The sequence below is a fragment of the Dipodomys merriami genome, unplaced genomic scaffold (genome assembly GCF_024711535.1).
Source record: "Dipodomys merriami isolate MVZ:Mamm:240054 unplaced genomic scaffold, mDipMer1.0.p SCAF_8, whole genome shotgun sequence".
In the NCBI taxonomy this organism is placed as follows: Eukaryota; Metazoa; Chordata; class Mammalia; order Rodentia; family Heteromyidae; genus Dipodomys; species Dipodomys merriami.
The window spans coordinates 26,129,094-26,156,611 of record NW_027206401.1 but is presented as its reverse complement, the minus strand read 5'-3'; the positions used below and the strand labels follow the sequence as shown (position 1 = coordinate 26,156,611).

Here is a 27,518-nt window from a genome sequence, read left to right as displayed (position 1 = left end):
CAGATAAGCCAATCCAGCTGTCAGAAGATAGATGTCTTCTTTTTTGCCAGGATTTCACGCTTAGAAAAGCATACACATTTTTCTGGAGGTTATGGTGAGCTAAAAGCATCAGGGAACTGATCAAACCCAAATAGAGAGGAGAAAAAAAAAGCCTAAAACAAAATAGCTGGTACTTCAGCATTTAGAGTGTGTTGTCTTGTGCTAGGATATACAGTCTACTAATGGTGCTTACTAACAAGACTATGCTGCTTATATGAGCCATTTCCAACTCTTCCCCAGTTACAATGATCCTGATCAAGAAAACTGATTATAACAAATGCTGGCATGAATATAGCCAAAAGGGAACTCTGCCACAGTATTGGTGGGAATGTAAACTCGTTCAGCCTCTCTGAAAAGCAGTATGGAGGTTTCTCAAAGACTAACCGTAGAGCTTCCCTAGGACCCAGCAATTCCACTCATGGTTATTTATCCAATAGACCACAAACAAGATGACACTAAAGCTACCAGAACAACCATGTTAATTGCAGAATTATTTACCATAACCAGGATATGGAAGCAACCTAAATGTCCCTCAGTGGATGAATAGAAGAAAATGTGGTATATATACACAATGGAATGCTACTCCTCTATTAGAAAGAAAAATATTGTACCATTGATAAGGAAATGGAAAGCTGTGTAAAAAATATATTAAGTGAGGTAAGCCAGACACAAAGAAACTTAGATTGCATGGTTTCCCTTATTTGTGCTAACAAGATTGTGTCTATAAATCTACACATAGACACAGTGAATGGTAAAAGAAAAAAATCCATGATAAATTATACAAGTAGGCATTCACACAGAATGGGCCAAAGGAGGATATTCTTAAGAGAGTATCACATAGACACAATAGCTATGTGCATGTGGCCATATAAAATGATATTTATTGAAATGATCTCCAGAAAATAGAAATGAGATTTTATTTTCTTTGTTGCTGTTTTTGTTTTCATTCCCTTTTGTCTTGTTTGTTAATCTGTCTTTGGGAGGGTATGTGGGGCACAGAAATGGTGGGGCAAAGGGTGAAAAAATGCAGCAGTGATACTTACTGGGCAGTATGTTGGAAATGAACTACACAACTTGTGGGTGAGAATGGGAGGGAAAAGTTGAGAAAGAACAGGGCAAGTAGTGACATTTTCCAAAAAGAAATTGTATTCTTTATCTGACTTATGTAACTATAACCCATCTATTTAATAACTATAAATAGATGAAAAAAGACAGTAAAAAAATAATGCATCCTTAGACTAAACCAACTACAATAGCAGGTCTACTGCCACTAACTTGGAAGATTTTCAATATTAGAATAGTTTTTAAATCACTTACCTGACCTGTTTTTTTAATGTTACCATTATCAAAATAATAAATGTTATTAATCCTTGAAGTAAAATAAACAAGTACCAACATGCACTGCACTGTAATATTTCAGTGAACAGCAGACCACATATATTACAGTAGACCCACAGAATTATAATGAAGCTAAAAAACTCTGACCAGCTCATGACTTGGTCATTGATACCACAAATTACCAGTGTTTCTAGTGGCATTGGTATATCCCACTTTGCTGTCATATGTACTTTCTATGTCATATGTCATAGCACATGACAATGGTCATCAATGACTATTTCTGGTTTCTGTCTTTCCTATATTATTTCTTTTTATTTATTTTTTGCCAGTCTTGGAACTTGAACTCAGGGCCTGGGTGCTGTCTTGTTGTGCCCAAGTCACAGGACCCCACCAAGAAGACCACCGAGAGTCAGACTTTACAGCTGTTTTAAGGTTTTATTTAGAGGGGCTGCAGCTCGGGCCTTGTCCTACACTCTGACACAGCGGAGCCTAGGAGGAGAGCCCAGAAGCTAAGGATTTGCAGGGCTTATAAAGGCACACAACCAGGTGTTTTAGCACCACGTGTTTCTCTGCTCTGAAACAAGCAACAAATGGTCACTGCCTCAAGTACTTTAACCCTTCAGTCTCTAAGCTTCTTTGTGCTCAAGCCTCTTTGAGCCCACAGCACCACTTCCTAATGTTTAGTAGTTTACTGGAGAAGAGTCTCACATACTTTCCTACCCAGGCTGGCTTTGAACTGTGATTGTCAGATCTCTCAGCCTCCTGAGTAGCTAGGATTACAGATGTGAGCCACTGGCACCCAGATAATACTATTCTTTTTTTTATTTAATTTTATTGTCAAGTTCATACTCCTATTCTTACATGATTTTAGAATGTACTCTTTATTGAAAGAAAAATAACTGTAACAAAGCATTCTATTCTAACAACAACCTCAAACATCTAAAGCTTGCTTTATCGCCTTAGTTGCTTTGTTTTCTCTCGTGCTTGATTTAGTTCATGTGATTTATCACAGTCCTCGAACTAGGTTCTACTGAATGTATGTGCACATACCACACCTCCTTCATCACAGAAACAAGATGTGAAGTAGGCCATACCACATAGGTTTGTAGAAATACACCCAATGGCATTCATGCCACAATGAAATCACTCAACAACGCATTTTCTAAAACACATCTCCATGTAAAGCTTGCCCCTGTATAAGAAAAATAGTAAGCCAACAAACAAAATCCTTCCTGTAACCATAGAAAAAGCATCTAATTATGGTAGAAGACTGCAAATCAGGTTTCAAGGAAGACAAACCATCAGAAGAGAAACAAATGATGGAAAACATGGTGTCTGAGGCATCATGGAGTTCTTGGCATGTCTCTTCCCCAACAGAGCCTCGGCTGAAAGTTCCCCGTAGAGGGAGCCAGGAATATCAGCCATCCTCAGTCCTGTCCTGCAAAAGGCCGCACATTAAGATCAAAAGGAAAGTTGTTGCAGGACATTTTATCCCTCTCATTGGAAAAACAGCACCGTTGGTGACTTTTTTCCCCCTGAATACAGCACAGGTAACTTTTCAGCCAAATGATATTTTTATCTGCCCAAGGTAACAAAGGCCCAATGTAGGAGGAATGGATGCAGGTGCTTCCAATAATACAAAATTTTGTTGCAACATCATAAAAGAAACACCACCTCGAGGTTCTTTTTTACTTCAAAATTGGAATCAGATCAAATAAAAACAAATGGGATATATACAATACATATGTATATACAATATATGTTATTTATATATTTGCAAATGAGTGGACTGACACAGCCTAAGGTACATGCAAACTGGAGCTGAAAAGCTACAAAATAATTAGGTCAGGGGTATTCATACATTGCTGAATATGTACTGAGCCAAACACTATTTTAATATTCTCCTCTGGAAAAAAGATGTGGGTTATTTTGAAAAGAATACAGCTCCTACAACTCTATCAGACATTCACAGCTGCAGAAACAAAAGTAAACAAGACATTCTCTTACAGGACTCTTAAGTTTGAAGAACAGCTACAGATTCAAAACCCTAATGAAGTTCTTGTTATTCCCATTGATGGAATTATAAGTCATACAAATCCCTAAAGAGGGAAACTACAAAAAGATGTTTGTTGATAGGAATACAAATAGTTTTTGAATGTTTGTTTGCTTTGTTTTGAATCAGATAACAAGAATGGTATTTGTTTTAGTTGCTTTGGAAAAAGTATCTCAGCCAGATGTAGTGGCTCATGTCTATAATCTTAGCTACTCCAGAGGTGGAAAACTCATCTAAAGCCAACATGGACAAAATATTCTCAAAGCTACCACTGAACAAATAACTTTCTGTGCATAGTAATATGTGCCTGTCAGTCATCCAAGCTAGATAGTATACATATATAGGCAAAAGATTGCGGTCCTGGCAAGTCAGGGTATATATTCAAAATCTTCCCCCATTTTGTGTTGTCGTTGTTGATCGTGGGGCTTAAACTCAAGGCCTGGGTGCTGTCCCTGAGCTCTATTTTGCTCAAGGATAACACCCTACTACTTTGGTTTTCTGGTAGTTAATTGGGAAATTAGAGGCTCACAGGGACTTTTCTGCCCTGGTTTGAACCATAATCCTTAGATCTCAGCCTCCTGAGTAGCTACAACTAAAGGAGTGAGCCATAGAGCCCAGCTCCCCAATATTGTGTTTTGTTTTTGTTTTTCCCCACAGTGGTTTAGATGGTTGGAAGTTAGTACTAAAAATGACTTGAAAGTTATTAAATTCCATGTGGGAAAAAATACAACTTATTCTTGAACTTCGGTTTCTCTATTTCAGATTTACATTATATAAGCTCATGTAAAAAGTAGTCCATTTAACAGCCAAATCAGATACACTATATCTAGGAATTGAAAGTGGAAAGCAAGTTATTAGACTAGCTATTGTGATTAATGAACCAGATAGCCTTCACATGCCTATTGAATTTGTGGCAGGAAGCTAAACATTCGGAATTTTGTAGTGTTTGCCTGATTTGTTCATTCATACACTAAAGCTACACAAAAAAAAATTCCCAGGAGAACCAATAGTTAAATGGGAAGCTATTATTCTGGATTCAAATGTGACATCTGCATGACAATATCAATTGGCACAAATTTTGTATTTTTGTCTGTTGTCATCTCTGGGATATCTTGGATTTCTATTTAATCAAAAAAAAAAAAACAACACTTAAGCAAAATTTTACAAAGGTCATAGAAGGTTTTGTTGAAAATGTGCATTAGTTTTTCCAGCCTAGAAATATTTAATGCTATACTCTTTTTCATTATTTAAAAAAGATCTTTCTACATGCATGTGCTTTAAAAAGCAGAGGGATGGTCAACTTATTATCTCCACTTTTGATTTCTCTTTTGAAATATTTTTTTCAGTTTGGTTTTCTTTTGCTCCTGGTATTTTAGATGATCATTTGGTAGCATCTGGATAATTTCACATTAGCATCTGGAATTGGATATTTTCTTGTTTATCTGATGCATAAAAATGACTTCTTTAAGAAATATATTTCCCCAGCTGCTGTTTATCCATCTCAAAAAGACATGCTTAAGTGAGTGAAACGGTCCTTAAAATTCCTTATGAAACACAAACCATGTTTTCAGTCTGAAGTTCTGCCAGTCTATTTCCTCTCCTATGGTCTTTTCTCAAGGAAGAATGGCTGAGAACTGTACAGCAGGAAGAGTTCAGAACGGTAACAGGTGGTGTCATGGACTTAAGCAGCCATTGAGATCAGGCTTGCTTTGGAATCTTAGTAAGTCAATAATTTTATAACCTTGGACAACTCTTTGAGGTTCTGTTACTTTTATTTCCCAAGATGGGCAAGTATTAATACATATTTTCCAACATGGTTTTACAAACTATTGACTCAGGGTACAAATGGTGTGATAACAGTTATTGTTCCCATTTACATATAGTTTCTTCATCTTTTCTTGACCTCCTATGCATGTAACTTAGCAGTCTCGTATTTGTACAAGGGTTTCCCAAGGATAGCTGTGATCTAGTCTTATCTTTAAGGGATGGAAAGGGGAAACAAAGGAGGAGGCAACAATGCTTGATAAGAAATGTACTCATTACCTTGCCCTTGTAATTGTAACCCCTCTGTATGGTATTTTCACAATAAAATTTTTTTTTAAAACCCTCTTTCTCTGAGTAGAGGAGAAAGAAAGAATTAAGCTGTCTAAAAACACAATCATGATGCCAATGATTTCTTCCTCTGAGTTGCTGCTGAATAGGATACAGAACGTGCTAGCAAAGTAACTTCAGGTTTTGGGCAAAGCTTCAGTATCCAGAATAAAAGAGGGCTCTGAGTCCAGGTTAGAGTAATAAGTAGGAATGTAAGTATCCTATACTCCTTGAATCCAATGTTGTTTAAAATGTGTTGAAATCCTTCTTAAAATGGGCCATTTTTATATTTATATGACTTATTCCTCCATTTTGACTTGTGCTGATTTCCTTCCTCAAGTTATTTTCCTTCAAAGACAAACCTTCATAATAGTAAGAGTTAAAGGATATTCTTGAAGTTCTGCGCTTACCTCTGAATAGTACACAATCCCATTGTGTTGCTTGGTTTGTATAAAACTAAGGCAGTTAGTACAACATGGTTTTGATTCACTTGTATGATTTTTTAAAAAATATTTTTGTTAAAGAATTTGCTGTTTCATTTTATATTCACTGATTACAAAACTATTTTCAGAAAAGCACCAACAAACAGTTTTCAATATGCAATAATATATGAGGAAGTGAATCAATAGATAGCAATAGATCTCAGAGAACCAGATCTAAAATGAAAAGGCAATGAACATAAAAAGGGAACTAACTGATGGGCCTGTGGGAGGAGAAAGGAGAGAAAAAGGGATAGAAGCTGATAAGGTATGAATATAATGCAAGTGTATTGTACATGGATATAGAAATGTCACTGCAACACGATGCTTGTGTTTCTTGCTTGCAGTACTGGTTGTGTGAGAGGCTGAGCCTGGCAGGATGTGATTCCAGGCCAGCCGAGGTGGCAAAGCTCATGAGATCCCTTCTTAAAGAAGAACTACATACAAGAGCACTTACCTTTTATACTAGCTACAATGGGAAATCTAATATGAGTGCATCACACCGAGGTTCATGTGTGAGCATGGAGGGAGACCCTATCTCAAAAAATGACCATCTAAAGACATGGCTCAGTGCCAAGAGCACCTGCTTAGAAAGGGCATGGCCCGAGTTCAAACCCAAGTATCACCAAGAAAAGCCATAGTAAAAATCTATTAAAGAAGCTACCTGAATAAAAGAGATGAAGACCATCAACTTTCTATAATATAGTAAAATATGTCATTTTAATAGCTGTAATATTTCCAAGGAAAATGTCTAGGTGGTATATATAACATAAAAAGAAAATGTAACTTAAAAATGTAAGACATTTAATTTGTATTCGTACCATTCTGTGCAACTTTCTAATCTATAAGTTCCCTAGGACTTTAGATGTACATTTCTGAAAGCTAACTTTTCCTCTGTATAAGTTTGTGTAAGATAGTTCTCCCTTTGCTCTTCAACTTGTGATAGCAAATCGCATACAGTATGTTCATTTCTATGTAGATTTTAAAGAAATCTGAAAAAATGTGCCTTATTCAAACATTTGATGTAATTGAAAATCCATGCACTCAATTAATATAAAAACAGAAACAAGTTATTTAGTTCATTTAAATAGACCAGTCATCCATAAGCCCATTTCCTGGCATTTAACATTGGGATTTTAAGTTATAACTCTATTCCATAATTACTCTGACCCCGGCTTTAAGGAAACTTTACTAGACTGGTATACATGCCAAGAGTACACATAGCCAGCCATTAGCTCTAAAAATTAAAGCAAGATGACTAAACTCTAAAAGTTAAATACGCATCATATTGTTTTTTTACTCCCCTCAGATACATGTTTTGGTGCAGCTGAAAATAACCCAAACAGATTATTTAAGTATCAAAATCCCACTTAACTATTTTGAGATTTCTGGAAACAGTTACTGAAATTTTATAATGCAGAACATTTGTAAAGATTTTGCAGTTTATCTTTGGGGGAAAAAGGAGGGGGTGAGAAGCAGGAAGGAAATGAGACAAATCAAGTAAGCTTTGCTCTATGGGAGATCTATGCTCTATGAGAGATCATCGTCACAAAAATTCACATCATTTGTTACCTTTCAGGGATGTATGTATGAGGATCTGACTGAACGAAAATGCCTGATTGTTGTTTAAATACGTTTTCAGAAAGTTTTGATTCATGAATCAGGCAAAGTGCAATTGTTTTTTGTTTGCTTAAGGATAATGATTAGCAAACTATCAATCATCTGGACTTTAGATGGATTTATATAGCCTTAGAAGTCAGACCTTCTCCTTTCAATGACTTCACTGGTGCTATTTTGTCTGAAAGCTAATTTATCCTCTATCAAGTGATCTGGGTATGACTTTCCAATGTATCTTTTCACATTTGGGTTGCGAAATCTTCAAGGAAATTAGTGACCTCAAGCAGGGACAGTCTTTTACTATTGCATTTGCTGTGACTTGAAATAAAGGCCAAATAGAGGAAAATTCAGTGCAATCTTCAGTGCAATCTTCTGTCTTCTTGCAATACTTTCCTTATTGCCTTTAATGAAAATAAATAGCTTGTGAATACAAAAATGTTTTTAACCCACAATGAATGGCCCTTTAGCTAGACGTTTCAAGGAGAATTGTTGAGTGTTGAAATGATTAATCATATCTGAGGCTAAATTACACTCAACCCTGTGGTGCTGTAATAGTGGGTGGGAACGCACAAGTAGCCTGCTGAGCAACACAAAAGACCTCCCAGACCATCCGCTCTCACTGATGGTGGGCTGGGGATGGATCTTCAGAAATAATTATTTACAGAGAACTTAACAAAAACAAATGAGTCACCCTCGTCATTGTACTTGTTCTGTGTGGAAATGTATGCCAACTAGGCTTTCTAAATATATTTCTTTTATATATTATTTTATTGCTTTGAGGACCTGAGAATCTTTTGCAAATATACTTTTGAGTTTTACTAGAAACTCTTGTGATGCTGTGGCTTGCTGATGTATTTTTATCTGAGTATTTTTAATTATCATGAGTCCTTGTTGAGGATTAACAATTTCTTAATTAGTGTATCTAGTAATATTAATCTATGTTCTCAGTGAGGCAGATGTTTAGTACTTTAAACAGAATTAAATTTTACACACTAGAACTGATACTTGGTGTCATGCTGGAGGCTCTAGAAGGTGGTGGTAACAAAATGTAGGAATTCTTTGCTTTAGAAAAATAAATGTATCTTATTAATAAAGTTCCATAGCTTCCTTCTAATATCATAAGTGAGTTTTAAGAAATTAATTAAATTGGTAGACTTAAAAACCTCTGGGAAAGGATATGACTGAATCAAATTGTCAACAGCATGTTTTGAAATTATAATTAACATAACCAGAGTCAATTTTCTGAGGCATTGAACTATTAAAGATTGATAAATTGCGTAAAAAATTTCACATCTTTCCTGAGGCAATCACTTCAGGAAAGATAAAGGAAAGGTAGCTTATTTAGTGCTTCAGTGCTTAAATCAGCATGAAAAAATAAAATTTGTGATTATTGCTCACTGTTATGATGCCTACTGCAAATTGTAGCTAACTTTTAAAAATTATAAGAGAAGAGATCACAAAATATTGTTTAAATCCTTCCTTAAAATTTATAAGTAAACTTACAAGTTCTCTAAGCTGATTAATTTTTAGTTGGAAGTTACTAAGTATCCTGTATCCTCTAGCAGAAGAACTGTTCTTTTATAGATTATTAACAGACTATTGAAAGAACTTGATTTCTTTTTTCCCCGCACTTATACAAATAATATTTGTAATGCAGCTTCTGAAAAAGAATTTTAATAAATTAGACTTTCTCCCTTGTATGTCAAAGCCTCCTCTCTGAGATTATACTAGCATGAAACTGCATGCTTCCTTTTGCAAATAGATTTCACACAGGGGAGCATCAGCATGTAAAAGTGTGCTCACTCTTAGAAATCTTACTCAGACTGTGGGTGAGAGTAAAGTTTATGCTATTAAATTATTCTCGAGTGAAAAAAAATCACTACGTAGACAAAATAGAGGAGAGAGCCAATTGGGTGAGTGGAGGATAACAAGAGTCCAGAAGCAACTTTGAAATTACAGATGGAAATGTTCATGATCTCAGTTGTATTGTTGTTTTCACAGGTATACACTTATATCAAAATTTGTCAAACCATGCACTTTAAAATAAGCAGTTTATCGAATAATATTTTTATCATTCTGGATTTGGAAATTTTACCAAATCAGAGATGTTTACTTTCAAATATCTATGTTTTCATCCATACCAAATTAACATTTGATATGTCATATATAAGTGACATTGTCATTAACATAATATATATGCTTAATTGCTATGATCCTGTTGTCACTTAAATCAAGTGATAGTATTGATAAAAGTTCATTACGAAAAGTAATTTATGTATTATTTACTTAATGGCTTTTGAAGTCTCTAGAAGTCTTTATGGCTAGACAGAATTCCAGGATCGAATTATGTGTGACATTTGTTGTCTGATTTTCTCTAAGGGTCCTTTGCTAGTGTTGATAACTTGTGCTTTTTGTAGTGATTAAATAGTTCCTATGTTTTCTGGGCATTGGTTCTGGAAAACTTGTCCACGACCAATTGAATTCCTACTGCTTCAGCAAGCCACAGCTCACTCACATAGCTCTAATTCATGAAACTATTTATTTAACTATCTAACACTTAGAAGGTTCAGCAGCCAAAATCCCTACTTGTTAGATAGTTTTCAAAAAGAAAGCTTGATTACATAAACAGTCATTTCCCAGTCTTGCTCTTCCCTGTAGCTCTGGTTGCTCTGGAAAAGCATAGCAGGGAAGGTATTTTAACCAGGAGAGTAGTTGAGATACTTTGGCAGTGACTCAGAGGTAAATGATAGCGGTTAGAGTGTGAGAGCAGCAGTGAAGAAGGTGTGAGAAGTATCTGAGCAGATGATTTACCTTAAAAGTAGAGCCAATAGGATGTCCTGGCCAGTTGGATCCTGCCAAGAAGATGTGCTGATGGGTTTCCTGTGAGAAAATAGATGACTAAAGGATCAGTCTACAGAGCTGGCTAGAGAGATGGGATGATTGAGTTACCATTAAGTGAACTAGGGAAGACCAGTAGGATTTAACAGGGAAGCACAAGATTGGTATTATGGATTTATTATTCATGGAAGATTCACTAAGTCATGTGGGGAGGTTGAGTTAAACATGCCTAATTTTCTGGAGATCAAATAAAAGGGTGTGGCTTTGTGAGACAGTTTTGCAGTTTAGAAGCATGATACTACCAGAAAGTTCATAATAATATGTTCTAGAACTGAGTCCCAAGGGAGTTCACTGTAGAGGTCAAAGATATGAGGCAGAAGTTGTAGAATCAAATAGCAGAAATACTCAGCTGGAGAGCCGAGATATTTCTCATAAAAACTTTGCAGGTGTTAGATATTCTCTTCACTGCAGAAAATGAATGTAATTTTTTAGAAATATGTGCTTGAATCTGGTTTGATTTGTGTCATAGACAATGGACATTTTATTCTCAAGACAAAGTACTATTAAATCAAAAGAAGAGGTTTCTGAGTCCTTAAAGAAATGTGACTCCTGTATCTAAATTCTGTATTTATAATTAAATTCTATACTTAATCTATGGTTAAACCAGCTTGTAAATATTGTATATTTATGATTATAGTATAATGGTAAATTCTTTCAATAATATTTGTTGAACAAACTTGGAATATAGACATGTTTTAGACAATTTATAGTACCAACTACACTATCTGACATACCCATTTTAACAGTGGGTATACAAAATTAGGATTTGATTTGGCCTTTGGGTTCATTTGCTAAATGTTGAAAATTTTATTTTTGTTTTGCAACAGGGTGTCCACACATAGCTCTGGCTGACTTTGAACTTTTGATCTGCTTACCTAACTACTCTCCTGAATGCTTGGGCCACTAGGCCCATCTTATATTTGTTTTTAAGTATAGTTTTATTGGTGATAGTTTAGACATCTTGCAATAGATTTGCATATATTGAGTAAAAGAAAGCATTTATTATGTTAATCAAGTTAGTGTTTTCTCTGTAATGATGAGCCAGACTCAAGAAGCATTTTTTTTTTTAATGAAAAACTAAGGTGGTGTCTTATGTGATGGCAAACATCTGGGTGAAACAAAAAAGTATAGTTAGTCATCAATGTTTATTACTGTCTGGATGTTAGATGTCATGGAAATGATAAATCATAATGAGCATTTCAATTTGTCAAACAGATGTTCATTGAAATCAACAAACACAACCTATTCACAAGCTGAAAGGGCATGTCGGATGACCCACCTAAACATAATTGCTCATCTGTTCTCAAAGTGCAAGAAAAATCACTCCAAAAATTGCTAACCAGTCAGGCGCTGGTGGCTCAAGCCTATAATCCTAGCTACTCAAAAGGCTGAGGACTGAGGATAATGGTTGCAAGCCAGTCTGGGCTGAAAAGTCCCCATAAGGGTATTATCTCCAATTAACCACTGAAAACTGAAAGTGGTGCAATAGCTCAAAGTGGTAGAGCACTAGCCTTGAGCAAAAGAGGTCAGGTGCAGTGTCCAGGCCCTAATTCAAGCCCCACAACCAACAAACATATATATATATATATATATATATATATATATATATATATATATATATATATACACACACACAAATATATATGCATATATATATAAATATACATTGTCAACATAATCTAATGATGTATAAAATAAGGTTTGTGACTCTGTATATATGAGAGTTTATAGTAAAACAGTAATGGGTTAGCTGTGTGGTTAACCTATTCTCTTTTAAAGTTATTAATGTTTGACACATTGGCATTCTGTCTTTGGTGGTGCTGAGATGTGAACGCAGAGCCTCTCATTTACCAGGGAACACTCTTCCACAGGACCACACCTCCTTCTCATGTTATTAATGACTGAACACAGAAGTGGACAGAGTTGCTATTTAAACATAATTTATGCCATAATGTATATAATTTAAACATAATTAATAATGTAAGTTGAAGTACAGGATTAAATATGCTACATTTTTTAAATGAAAAATCTTGTAGGTAATGAATGATTTTTGTTTAAAATAGACTGCAAGGATTTGCTTTTATAATGCTGTAGTTAGTCTTCTCTACCTTCAGAGGAAACATCCTAGCCACCCAGTGCATGCTTAAACCAAGGAAATCATACTGTTTTTCTCCATGTGCATATCTATGATAAAGTTTAATTTGTAAATTCAGCATGATAAGAGATTAACAACAAATGATATTAACATAGAATGATTGCAACAATATACTCTAACATTATGTGAACCTTGTCTCTCCAAAAAGTCAAGACAAATATTAAAATATTAATATTTTCAAAACTTAGTTAATTTCTAGTAACTAAGTCCAAGAAGGGAAAAACCAAAGATAAAGGAAGATTCCAATAAGAGAAAATATTTTGTTTTTGAGTAAACTATGTTTGGCTTCTAGTTATTTCCTTGAAATTTTAGTATTTCCCAGTACTTTCCAATGATGATTCTTAAGAAACCTGAACTGAAATTTATCCTGGAATTCTGGGTAGTGAAGTATACAAGTAGATCGTTTTTTGCTATCTGGCATTTCCTTCATTTTCACTTCGAGTTTACTATTTCTATTCTGACCTTTAAATGTCTATCTCAGGACTGTAGAAGAACATAGTAGTGTTACAATGATTGGAGACAAGGCAATATTTTCACCGAGTGTACCCCAATATAATTATTTGGAGCAGCATTCATTTGGACTTACATACTGTGGGATAGTTAATTTGTTGAGAGTGTGCCTTTTTGTGTGTGTGTTGGGGATTCTCTGGTGCAAGTACAGGGGCTTGAACTCAGCCTTGTACTCTTTCTTGACTTTTCCCCTCAAGGCTGGCAGTTTACCATTTAAGCTTCTACTCATAGCTCTTGCTGTTTTATTGGAGAAAAGAGTAGCAGAACTCTTTCTGGCTTGGAACTTCAATCCTCAGATCTTAGCCCCTTGAGTAGCTATGATCACAGGCATGAGCCACCAGCACCTGGCCACTTTGATATGCTTTTAACATGAGGAAGCAATAAGGTTTTATGTGTATGCACACTTCTCTGCAAATTGCATGAACTGATGATGGTTTTTGTGTCCTACAAGAAAGCTTTTATAGAAAAGGCTAAGGAGGGGGGAGTAATAGAGAGTATTATATATACTATTTCTTAACTTTCTCTCATCCTTCTTATTATATAATATATTGCATATATAACTATTACAATGTAACTATCACAATCAGATAACTTTAGACAATTAATGTGTGCTAATACATCATGAATGGTATCAAAAATGTAATCAACAGTAAAATTCCTACAACCTGTGAGGTGATAAAAGTTAAAAAAAAACAAGCTTTCCTTTTCTGTTATTAGGGCCAACATGTTGTTTCAAATACACTAGTACAAAGAATAGGGATGTTAAATGTGGAGGAAGGTATCTATCTCAAAACAGATGGTGTGTGCTCTTGGAACTGAAAAGGTAATATTTTATGCTTTATATGCTTTATAGATATAATGAGGAATTCTACCAAAGTAGACATATAAATCCAACATCTAGAGGAAGGACTATTTGGACTAATATATAATTAAAGCATGGGGGGATCATGACATATTCCAATTGAAGGGCTTAATTTTGAGAGTGAACAAATGATTAGACACAGAAATGACAATGGGGGGAACAGAGAAAAGGAAATGAAATATCAGGAATGGAGTCAAAGAGAAAAATGAATATTGTTCTACCTTTTAGAAAATCTACATACAAACGCCAATCAATTCCCACAGGACTCCCAGGCCTGAGAGTTTTCCGAACATCTCTCTTATGGTGTTCTTGCTTTGGCTCACTGTGAACAGAGACAGGCAATGAGTAGGACCATTGTGTCTCTGGCCCTGTGCTATAAGTGAGATTGGCAGGAGGCAACAACAACATTGTTTCATAGAAACAGTAAGTGGCGTTGGGCTGTGTGTATACAGTATTGCAGAGATTCTTCCTTCTGTTTCTCAAATGACTGCTATGGGATAAGGATGGCTAGTAATGAGATTGGGTCTTCTCAGCAGAGTGAGAAATTTTGAAGATAGCAATGGTGCTCTTAGTGGAGGAACCTGAGTGTCCTGGAGGAAAACAATAGGGAAGCCAGGGATAGTAGAGAAAAGGGAAGTTTCTAGAAACAGAGAGGTTAGAAGCATTGCATTCGGGGAAGGAAATATTCACAAGGCTTATAGTGTATCATTTCTTTATGTATTTTTTATTAGCACACATTAGCTATACTACAAGGGGGGATTTCATAGTGATATTTCCACTTGTGTATACATGTATTTCAATCAAGCCCTCCTCCCCTGTATCACTCTTTTTTAGTACCTTTTTAAAAAATTCTCTTTAGGCAGCAAGTCAGAATTTTTAGAACTTCAAGAGCAATATTAGATAGTTATGACAAATGCTTATTTTTATTTTTTCATAGATATTATTGTTACAACCTATTTCAATAAAAATAATAAAAATTCTTATTTTGGAAGCAAGACAGTGGAACAAATAAAACAATGTAATATTTTTGTTTACATTTCTCACTGGAGCTAGTCTTCATTTTGGTAAGGCAAGACATTTGTATTTTGGTCATTAATAGAAAAAGGGACACTGCCTAAGCAACCTATTATGAATTCTTCTGGGAAAGCATATTACAAATAATTGAAACAAACCTGATTCTGTGAACTTGGCAGCAAATGTATATTAGAAAGCAATCCAGTCCTGGCCCCAGGATGATTGATTAAACGTTTTATTCTCTTTACCTTTCATTCACACTGTGTTTATCGAGAGGAAAGAGGAAAAAAAAAACTGCCATGCAATGAAGTCCACTTTAGACAAATAATTTACAATAATGATCAATGACTTCTAATCAGCTGTTCATTTTTCTTAAGCTTCAGTATTCCTAAACATCAGCTATTCTACATGGGCTTGGATTCTAGTATGTTCCCATCTAGGCTAGCTAACCAACAAGAGCTATTTCTCAGCTTGAGGGCATGCCCTGAGCTTCCTGTGGTTAGTTATTAGCTGGAATCCAGCAAAAGAGCAAGAACACTGTGTACTTGGTAAATCTGCAGAAAACTTCATCTTTCAGCTGTGTGGGAGGAGAGGTCCTTTTGTACACTCCTGAAAAGAATAGCCACCTGCAGCTCTACAGACGTCCAAGTCCACATAGCGAACATCTTACAAACCTTTGGATCCAACTTTATACCGAAGAGTAACAGGAGCCTTAGCTTAGGATAGTGTTGATGTGCATTACAATTATTGATGCTGTTCTATGAAATACATGGAATGAAGATCAAATTCCTTAATGAAGTGCCTTCTTCAAACCTTATTCATTTAAAATGATTTCTAGCCATCCACACACATCATAGTGATGAGCTGAAAATCTGATGGCTTCAAAAAATTTTTAAGAATGAAGTCAGATTGATAGGGAGTTCCTTCTTACATCACATACTTTTTGTCCTTCGTATCGCTGTCCTCTTACAGAATTCTACCCAGGTATGCATCATTCTACAGACTCATCTTCCTGTAGCCCTTGTCTTGGTAGTTAGTCACCTCCTCTGATATCAACTCCAAAAGTTTTTTTTTCATATCAGAGGATGAGGTTATAGGCCATCCCCACGGTGGTGGTCTCAGCACAGACCAGGAGGAGTATGAGCTAAGAAATCCTCTAACCCTTCTCCTAACTGTGAGTGTGTGAAAATTAGATATAAATAAGAATTCAATGTAAAGAATATATTCTGCTCCTTGATACATGTTTGACCACCAATGTTCAAACTTAATACTTGAGAATCACATTTCTAATGTAAGAATTTGTTACTGATACTTATGATTGAGGTTGTTCAGGTTCACATTGGAAAACTAGCAGAGATATAGGCCATCATTTCCTCATAACAACTAACACATCGTGTGTTTTTTTTATAATAGTCATTGTGCTGATCATTTCACATGAATTTCAGTTAATCCACCTAACGTCAAAGTCTGGCAAATATTGTTATGTGCCTCTTCAGAGGAAACTGAGGCACAGAATGATTAAGTAAACTGGCTAATATATACACACAAAGCAAAGCAGAGCTTCCATACTTTGTACACAAGCAGTAAGTTGCCATTGTGTTTGTTCACACACTATGGTTAAGTCTTTGAACATACATGCATACAATCACAATTAGACAAAATACCATGCACACAGGACTGTCAATGTCAGTAACACATGTGACCACCCATACAGTCTAACATACATACTCAGGTTCACAAAACCATTGAAATGAAAAAGTCACTAGATATGGAAATGCAAAGATATTTTTGACAATGACAAATATTTAGTTTTGTTTAGTTTTAAACTCTTTTATGCAATGAAAAGTTTATGATATTGGACAAGACCTACCTGTGATTTCAGTATCAAAGTTAGGCTAAATCCATACAGATTTCCTAGAACAGAGTCATATACTTGAAAGCATAGAAACTTGATTTTTTTTCCTGATAGGCAATCTCAGGGATGGTGAGAGTAAAGAAATGGGAAATAGATGGAGACTTGATAAAGATACGGAAGTAGCTATCAAAAAACAGAAATAAGAGCAGAGGGAAGGAAGCAAAACAATGAAGCATTTGGAGAACAGCACTGCCCCTTCCTTAAAGAGAGTAAGGCGCAGTCATGCAAGTAGATAGTAGAGAGGTTCTAAGCTGTCGCTGGCACTTTAGTTTGCACACATCAAGTTAGAGACATCAGGAGTACACAAAGCTTGTGGATGTGCTCTTGTGTCTATGTTCAAAACTTCTCCAAATATGAGTGCAGCTATACAATTTCAAGTTTATTACTTCTTGCTGTTTGAGATAGAACCTTCTGCAACGTTGAGATTCCCAATAGCTCTCTTAAAATGATGTAACAATATAAATGGGCAAAAGTGAAATTAATATATTTGTACAGCTTTGCCTTTCCATTTACATACTTATAAGAAACATATACCACATAATTTTTCTCTGAGGAAACTTTGAGTCAGGGAAGGAGAATGGAAGAGACTGAATTTCTCTTTCCAGTATGTGTCTAGGTCCTGCTCCAGTCAAAGGAAACAGGATCTGGCACAGTATTTCGACCTGCTGTTCCAAGATTTTAATTTTAAACAAGTGTTCCCACTTGGGAACTGAAAACAAAACAGGAAAATATTACTTAAGTTTTCCTTTGTGCGTTATAATATGCCTTCCAAGTGTACTAATGGTTCTGTTCTACTAATATAGGTCATCGAAGCTCTCTTGCTTCATTTTGCTATTAAGAACTTTCTTTAATGGGTCTCCCCACTAACAATATTAGACTCATAGATACCTATTTGTGTGTTAGCAAATTTGTTTCTTCTTCATGTAATTGCAGTGTCTAGCTTTCTTTGTCTTGTAGATTTTATCACAATTGATTTCCACCTAATAAAATGCTAAAGTACAAAACCTATAGCAATCACTTTTACTTATTATACCATTGATAAGGTTTTCAGAGTTGTTAGTTAATTTTTTAAATAAGTTTTTATCGTGAAAATACTCTAAGAGGGGTTACAGTTATATGAGCAAGGTAATGAATATATTTCTTGTCAAGCATTGTTGTCTCCTCCTTTGTTTCCAGCTACCATCCCTTCCCTCCCATCTCCACCACTACACTCTCCACCTCCCCCGCCTAAATTGTAAAGTTTGTTTTTCGACATAGGGTCTTGTATATCTCATTGTTGTAATGGGTTAACCTGTATCCCTATTTTAAAAATTTGTTTTTTCCCTTCCCCTCCCCAAATTATACCAACATCAAATACAGTGAAAACAGGGGTTATACCGTGGGGGAGGGACATACAAAGCAACAAAAAAAAAATCATGTGGTACCTTATAACTATGTTAGAAACAGTAGCAAGAAAAAAAAACACTTGTGTCCTTATCTTGGGGTTCATTTTGCCTAACATCATGTTATCTAACCTTTTCTGCTTGTCTCAGACATATACTAGTTATTGTAAATAATGGAAACCATGGGACCTATGTTTCTTTGGGCCTGGCTTATTTTTGAATAATAATACTTTGGCCCTCCTCCCTGAGATGGACTCGGTTTTCGTTTTGATCTGTTCGGCACTTTTACCAGGAGAGCCTGCTCTGCTATGGATCATTGTAAAAAGGTATTATCCAGTCTAGGAGCATCCCTGACTTCGGGCTTCGTTCTCTAATCTGCCTCACACTAGAGACAGGTACTGAGTAGTGACTGGGGAAATGGTAACAAATCTACCCCAGGATGTCTGGAATGGTGGAACTAATGAGACAAATCCTATAGAAATTCATGAAGAAAAGCCAATTGCTAGAGAAAACAACCAATAATGATCATGTCAGAGGAGCAAGAGAAGGCAAGGAAGTGGAAATGAAGATAAAATAGTGGGTCTGTCACAGAACTAGAATGGAATCATATCAGCATGTCAGATGATAGAACTTGGGGAGGAGACATGGAAAAGACTAGCTCTTCTGTGGTGAATTTGGTGTTAATAAAAGTCTTCAAAGAACTAGGTGCCAGCCACTCATGCCTATAATTGTAGCTACTCAGGAAACTAAGATCTGAGGACTGCAGTTCAAAGCCAGTCTGGTCAGGAAAGTTTGTGAGACTCTTATTTCCAAGTATCCACTAAAAAGCCAGAAGTAAAACTGTAGCTCAAGGGGAAGAGTGCTATCCTTGAGGACAAAAACTTCAGGGACAGTACCCAGACCGCAAGATCAAGCCCCAGAGCACACACAAAAGTCTTCAAATAGTGTCTACACACCATTGTACCAATTTTTATCGAATCCCTTCTCTACAATGTAGTATAGTAATGAACTGAGGTGTCTAATGATGTCTAACTATAATCAGCCAATCATAGCTATACTTGACTATGATGATTAAAATTTCAACATCTGCTTTAAAACAAATATATAACTCCCATTTCATGAGATTGTTAGAAACACTGAGTTAATATTTTGTGAGTTAGTATGTAAAGATCACCTGTATGAGTCTTTGATATTTAGTAAGTACACATTAATTATCACTGTTATTTCTGTACACAAGGGCCTGTATGTGGTAAGGAGGTTCTGCAATAGCTATGGGGTTGGAATCCACATAGGTAATGGTGCTATTCTCTTAAACCCTCTATTTAAGGCCTATCCAAAGCAAAACTTAGAGCAATGTAAATATTTAAGGAGGGTAAGAGCGCTTCCTTCTGGAATTATCCCACATTAAGCTTCTTTGGACCTACTCTTTCTAAAACCTCTCCTGGGTGTGAAGTTCAGCTAGTGGCTGAACCCTTGTATAGGCATAGTATGACAACAGGAAGATTTAGCAAGAAGTTCCCAAAAGAGACAATTATGACAACTCCTACTTTTTTTTAACTCCTACTTTTATCCATGCAATTATTATATAATTGGAAGAAAGAAGAACACAGTTGTAAATAAAACTTGAAATACAATTTTATTATTTTTTTAATTTTAATTTTATTGTCAAGGTCATGTACAGAGAGGTTACAATTACATCAATAATGTAATTAGTGTGCAATTTTATTATTTTTAAATGCATCTAAATATGTAAAACGAACTCTAATCTTTTCAATGAAATTTAACCAAAAATGCCAGGAACCCGTGGCTAATGCTTATAATTATAGCTATTCAGCAGGCTGAGACCTGAGGATTGAGGTTTGAAGTCAGCTCAGACAAACCAAGAGATTCTTATCAGAAATTAACTAACAAAAGCTAAAAGTGGAGTTGTGGCTCAAATGTTAGAGTGCCAGACTTGGGAAAAAATCCAAGTGAGAGCCTGAGGCACTGAGTTTAAGTGCCAGTACTAGTCCCTAGCAAAAAAAGAAGAAGAACCAGGGGTGATATTTGCATTTGGTAATGAATTCCTCCTGTGAAAAATTTCAAGCACGTTGTGGTCAGTGTTCTTTTTATACATCATGCCCAGTGAAAAATCATCTGAAGAGCTTCCATTTAATCATGATGTATTATAGGTCACCCATCTGGACGTGTTTCACATGAAGCTAATTTCAGCTCATCTTGAGCAAGAAATTTAAAAATAAATGGTGGCTGGATTGCTTTGAATTGTAGAAAGGAAGACCACCAGAAGCTTTTTGAAAAGCAGGACCATACCAACTGTGAGACTTTGAGAAAATTGGAACTCCTAAAGCAGCTGAGACTTTACTTCTATTTTTGAACTTTCCTAAAAATTTAGACCTTCTGTGTGTTCAGCAGTTCCATAGGAGTTAGAAATCACTGTCACATGAAATCTGCTGTTAGTATGGGATTTAAAAAAATGTTGTAACTAACTTTTGGAAAATGAAGGGATGAGAGGTTCTCTGGCCAGAAAAGAAGCAACACAAACCAGTGGAACAGAGTATTTTAAATTGTTCCACTAGGAATGAAGAAAGAAAAGAAAGAAAATCCTAAAATGACAAGTACACTTTGAAGATAACTGATTTTCTTATTATGTTGCAATTTATTAATGACTGGAGCTTTGACAGTGAAGAATCTGTTTAAATATTTCATGGAAGGCAAAGCTTTCATCTAGGAATGACAAATGAAAGAATGATAATTTCAAAGAACAGGAGAAAAACAATTTAAGTTTCTGGGAAATGGAACCAAGTAGTTGTCTAAAACAAAATACCACTGTAAATGTTTGAGGAGAGTAAGAGCTGTTAATTTTCATATTCTTTCTTGAGCTCTCTGTCTCTTTGATTCTTTTTTGTTTTTATAGCACTGTAGTTTGAGCTCAAAACTCCACACTTGCTAGACAGTTGCCCTACCGCTTGAGCCAGGCCCATAGAATACTTTTGCTTCAGTTATTTTGCAGATAACTTCTCTTGTTTTTGCCTGGGACTGGCCTTAGACTATTATTCTCCTTTCTACTACCTATGTACTGCCTCCCATGAACCAGGGATCAGAATCATAAACCAACCATGCTTGGCTCATTACTTGAGATGGGGGTTTACCTAAAGTTTGGCCCTTACTGGCTTTAAACTATGGAACCTCTGATGTCTGTCTCCAGAGTAGTTGGTATTGGAGGCATAAACAACAATGCCCAGCCCCTAATTTCCCTTACATCAACTTAATTCAAAGTATTTGAGTAGAAACTGATACAAAAGCTCATTAACTTTAATTTTGGGAAAATAGCACATATAAATATTTACTCTCATTAGAAAGAAAAGATATGACTGATGTATGCTTTTGGGTCACAGTTACATTTACTAAATATTTAGGAAACCAGCAAGAGCAGTGGCTCGGTCGATGGTGATGAAAGTGTGTTCCAAGATGGCAAGAGTGGAGGTGCTGAGTCAGTGACAGGATGCCAGATAAATTCTGAGAGTCTAGTCAACAAGATTTGCCAATAAATTTGACATAAAATAAAACTAAAAAGAGCCAAACATTCTAAACTGTTAGTGGGCGTAACTAAAAGAATAGAAAGATTTAGTGAAATTGAAAAGACTAAGAAAAAAAAGGAGAAATGTAGTGTTAGATGCTTATTGGAGAACTGTGTAAGCTAACAAATAACAAATAGGTGGTTTCTGATCTTCAGAAAAGAAGTCAAACCTAGAGACTTAAGTGTGGGAGCCACAATGAATATGATGGGTGTTGATGGGATGATTAAGTGTGTGTGGGTACAAGAGATGAAGGGCCAAGCACTGAGAACAGTATTAGAAAGATTCTACATTGTGCCTTAGGGAGCAACTACATTATAAGTTGAGCATCCCTAATCTCAACATCTAAAATCTGAAATGATCTAAAATGTGAGCTTACATGGCATCACATGACAATACTTGTGGAATATTCCACACATGATCTCACATGGTAGATCACAGTCAAAACATGCAATTGTTTCAAACATATTTATAAGATGATTTCTATGTTGCTTTGTATGTCCCTCCCCCACAGTATACCCCCTGCTTTCACTGTATTTGATGTTGGTATAATTTGTCAAGGGAAAGGGCAAAAACAAATCATTTAACTAGGGATACAGGTGGACCCATTGCAACAATGAGATGTACAAGACCTTATGTTGAAAAATGAACTTTACAACTTTGGTGGGGGGGGGGGTAGGAGAGAGGATTGGGTCGGGGGAAGTGGGAGGAGTATGGGAAGGGATAGGAAAGGGAAACAAAGAGGAGACAACAATGCTTGATAAGAAATGTACTCATTATCTTGCCCATGTAATTGTAACTCCTCTTTATGGTATTCTCACAATAAAAAATAAATAAATTAAAAAGTCTTAAAATTATATGTGGGCTAAGTATACAAAGCCTAAACAAAATGCAAAGGGTTTTATATTTAAGCTTGGGTCCCATCCTAAAATTATCTTATGTATATGGAAAATTCTTTGTAATATAAACACTGCTAAAATCTGAAATACTTCTAGCCAAAGCATTTCCCTCCAGTAGGGAAGGAAATTGAGAAGAAACCACAAAGGTAAGAACCAAGCAATAACAATGGGTCCTAGAGCTCATTGGTGGTAATCAGTTGTTTGAATTGCTGCTAAAAGGTCAACAATTGTGAGGACTAAGCATTGATCATCTTAGCTAGTAACTCAAAGGCTATTGGTGACTTCCCCAAGACGGATTAAGTGGAGGAAGTGTGGGAACCCAGGGGTGGAATTAGTCCTATGTATTACCTCTGTACATCCAAAGTCAGGACCAGAGCCTTTACCTTGTACATGAAACACAATGAAAACCTATAGCATCATTCCCTTTTCCTAAGCTTCATGCAGTCTAGAATACAAGTGATTAGGCCCCATTTTTGAAAATTATCTTCACAATCTTACTCTCCTTTACTGAAAAACAGCATAGTAAGAATCATTTGATTTAACATGTTCCCAGATATGTCAGCTATGCATTCATATATAAGTTCTTTGACCACACATGTGAATAGTTTCTCTCATTCTACAATGTGGACTTGTTTGATCTTCTGGGGTCAGCTTACTTTCAACTTGTTCCCATTTCATTGCCACAATCCAAAAGATTCTTTAAAAAATAAACAATTATCAATGAAAAAATTAATTTAGTGATTAATGGTGAACATTTTCATTGATAAACATTTTAAAAATGTTCTAAGAGAGTATGCCACATTTCAACCTCCTCCACATCTGCCACTCCAATCCATCACTGATTTCAAAGTTTCTGATTTGATGATGATTTTCTTTTAGCATTTCCCCATCCATCCATTCCCTCATCACCTTTGCATCCGTGGGAAGGAGAATTTTTCACTCGGAAAAATCTCTTGAAGTTTAAAGTAAACATACTATCCAGTCATTTCCATGTGCAAGGGAAATACAATGTGTAGGATGATTTACCTAGTGACAACAGAATGATCTGGGTAAGCAGAGCTTAATATGGATACAGTTGTTGGGTAATAAAAATATTCTGATACATTTTCCATGTGTTTGTCTGTAAAAAGTCTTTGCTGACAACAGTAAGGTTCAAATCTGAAAAGCCACTTGGTAATCACAGTCACACATTTTCAGTTGGAAGGCATTCCTGTGACAGCGTGAATGTACACTCACCAACAGATCTATAATGGGAAGCATTTCAGATGACACTAGATTGTCACAGATTTCCCAGGGGCTCACAGCAAGGCAGTGGCGATCCTGGGGACAGATCCTTTCATCTTCCTTGAAGACAGACACACTCCAGTTGTCACCCCATAGGAAATCAGGAAGTATGTTAAACCATCCCTTTCTGTACACTTGAAATTACACAACATAGTGCCAGATATAACATCCTATCCAATATTATGATTTATTTGGAGGGAGAGTGTGAAAAAAAGGAAAGAAGAGGGTGGGGAGAGCAGTTTAAGGAAGTTGCACATATCATGGCCAAACAGCTGGCTGGCTTTATATCCCAGAAACAGCTTGGGACTAAGTATATTCCCAAGATCTCTTGGCAGAGACGCTTGATGAAAATACCAAAGCTGTGAGGAGAAGTGTTCCTTTGCGAAATGTTTCATGGAACAGTCATATGGTTTTCTAACTTGTATAAGAATGTGCATCCCCCGCTTTTCAATGTCTTTTTATGTTTAAGTGAGGAATAGGCTGATTGCTTGTACAGCACCAGTGTGGATCAGTAGAGCTTGAACATCAAAGAAGCCTTAGTAATACTCATTCTAGCCATGTTGTAATTTTGTTTCCTTTCAAATTGTTTTGTGGAGTACTCAGGGAAGAATTGGAAAGAAATTTAAGCATCAATTCAAGGGCACTGGTAACATCTTTCTTTGGATGCCAAAATTAATTTCTAAGTATCATATATATGTTGACATTCTTGGAACATTTAATTGGGGTGTCCTTAAGCAACAGAGACAAGTTAATTTCAAACATATTTTTGGTTCTCCTATTAGGTGTTGGATTTGTGGAACATGCAAGATCTCCTTTCTCCTTAGTGTTTCTGCATTAGAGGTTATTTAGCATTTTAGGAGACTTAATATAGTAGAAAACCCTGCATTCTATCAACCTCCAACTTGTTTACTCAGTGAATTTATTCTCCAGTAAGTATCCAAGATAGATTCAATTAGCTTAAACAGCTCATATTTTATCATGGGGTATTTTGAGTCTATTTTTTGTGACATCAAAATTAGTTTCTCTTCACAGAGTGTGCTATATTTCTCTTGTGATTCAAGTCGTTTATTGGCAGCAAGTTTCTAAAATGATCTTTGGGATTATCTAAATGCAAAGGATGCTAGGATGGAAATACATATTATCGACTCCCCTGTCAAAAGTATAATTAACATGCATGACATATTGTCTTGGAAAAGAGTACGCAAATTCCAGGGATGACCTTGAATCCCGTACTTGAGTATTTCCCCTTCTTGCACAGAACTCCCAGTTTATTTTTCCTGTCACTTTAACCCAGTGTGTACGTATGCATGCTTGTTGTGTATATTTTTAATTGAAAACATACCAGTCAACTTCAGTTTCTTTAACATTTTTATCTCATTAAATTAATCATATAGGTAGTATCCATTTCCATAATACAAAAATGAAAGTGCTTCTTCCTATCAAGTACAGTAGGGATTTTTTATTCTTTTTTATGGCTATATGTAATTAAATATAGAGGCATGTATTTTAGTTAACCAGTCTTACAATGATGGATATTAAACTGCAGGGTTTTACTAGGATCCAAAAAAAAAAAAAAAGCTAAGAAAATAATGTTGATTTTGTCTACTCAAAGTGTTATAAGAAAGTTTCATAGATTGGGTGGGTGGAAACAAAACATATTTTTCATAGTTCCAGAAGTTCAAGATCATAGTGCCAGTATGGCCTGGGTCATGGTGAGGTCTCTCTTCAGGACTTCTTACTCTATTTTCACATGGCGAGAAGAAAACTAATGCTCAGGCTTCCCTTGTTAAAGCTTTAATTCCATTCACAAGGCAATTACTAATCTTAGGACCTAAGTATTTCCCAAAGACCTAGCCTCCAAATACTATCACATGGAGATTAAAGACTCGACATATACATGTGAGATGAGAGAAGGGGAATATTCAGAACACTGAACAGCCTGTCTCTATAGAGCCCAATATGATTACTATCTGTAGTCTTCTAGCATCAATCTTAGAAATTTAAGTGCTACTTCAGTAATTATGTACATTTCCAATGTAGTATTTATTGTTCAATTGACTTACTGAGTTTTATTTCATTTCTTTTATTTTCATTCCCTTGAATGTAAGAACTCCTCCTATACTCCTTTAGTCCGGTCATTGGATTCCTGGAGAGTTTTGGCCATCTTGAAAATTTAGAAAAATGCTTACCTGTGTGCTTGTTTTGAACATTTATCTTATTTGGGTGAAGTTTGATTTCTCATCAATAATTTAATAAACATTTATATTTGTTTCTTTCAATAATGCCCTATGTTTCCTTTCATCTAGTTTTCATGCTACCTTGTTGGTCTTTGTTGATTTATAAGAGCACTTTAGGAACACAGGACCATTCCCTTATTTGTGATAAAAGTTCACTTCCTATTATCTAATGTTCATCCTTCACTAGAATTTTGGTTCTAGGACAACCCTGGGGTATGACAACTTCATGTGCCTTTGGAGAAAGTTTTTTGACAATATCTTTATTTTGACACGAAAATTGGTCTGATTATACTGTATTTCTTCTGGAGTCAATTGTGCTAAATTACTTTCCTAAAACATTATCGTTCCTTTTCAGTTTCAATGTCTTTTTCATATAATATATTTTTCTTAGAATATATTATATCCTTGCTAAAATGTTATTGTGTGGCTCTATCAATTACTAAAAAAAATGAGTGAAAATAAAAAACCAATTTATTAAAATGTCTTACTGTGAACAGAGCTTTGTCCTTTCTCCTCATTTATAAATTCTGTTTTCTATACTTTATAGACATGCATTTTTATATGTAATGAGATGGTTTCAACTTCAGGAATTTTAAAGTTATGGGCTCCTAATCTAGTCAGATAATTCGAAACACTTTTTACCAAGTTTTCTTGAGTCCAGCTATATACTAGATTCTTTTTGTTTGTATGTTTTTGTTCTGGTTCTGAGGCTTGAACTCAGGGCCTGGGTGCTGTCCCTGAGCTTTTTGCTCAAGGCTAACATTCTAACACTTGAGCCATAGCTCCACTTCTCCAGATTCTTTATATTATGATGATGATGATTATTATTATCCTTAAGTAGTTATATAAATGAGTTTTGATTGAACATGACAGTTTGTGAGTACAATGCATTAACCAGATTTTTACATAATGCAGCATATAATAATTTTCATAATCATGTGTTAGTGACTACCTGTATTCCTAGCTACTAAGGAAGCTAAGATGTGAGGATTGCAGTTGGAAGCCATCCAGAGCAGGGAAGTTCATGAGAAGTCCATGAGACTATTATCTCCAATTAACTATCAAAAAGCTAGGAATGGAGCTATGGTTCAAGTGATAGAGTACCAGAATTGAGGGAAAAAGCTCAGGGACAGAGGTCAGGCCCTGATTTCAAGTCCCATTACACACACA

The 27,518-nt window shown here is 35.7% G+C and overlaps 1 protein-coding gene across 1 annotated transcript in view; it reads left to right on the top strand.

The window, feature by feature from the left end:
* The window catches only part of Lama2 (laminin subunit alpha 2), a 565,166-nt gene that overhangs the window by 195,621 nt on the left and 342,027 nt on the right, over positions 1-27,518 (top strand). The gene's annotated exons all lie outside the window — the stretch shown is intronic.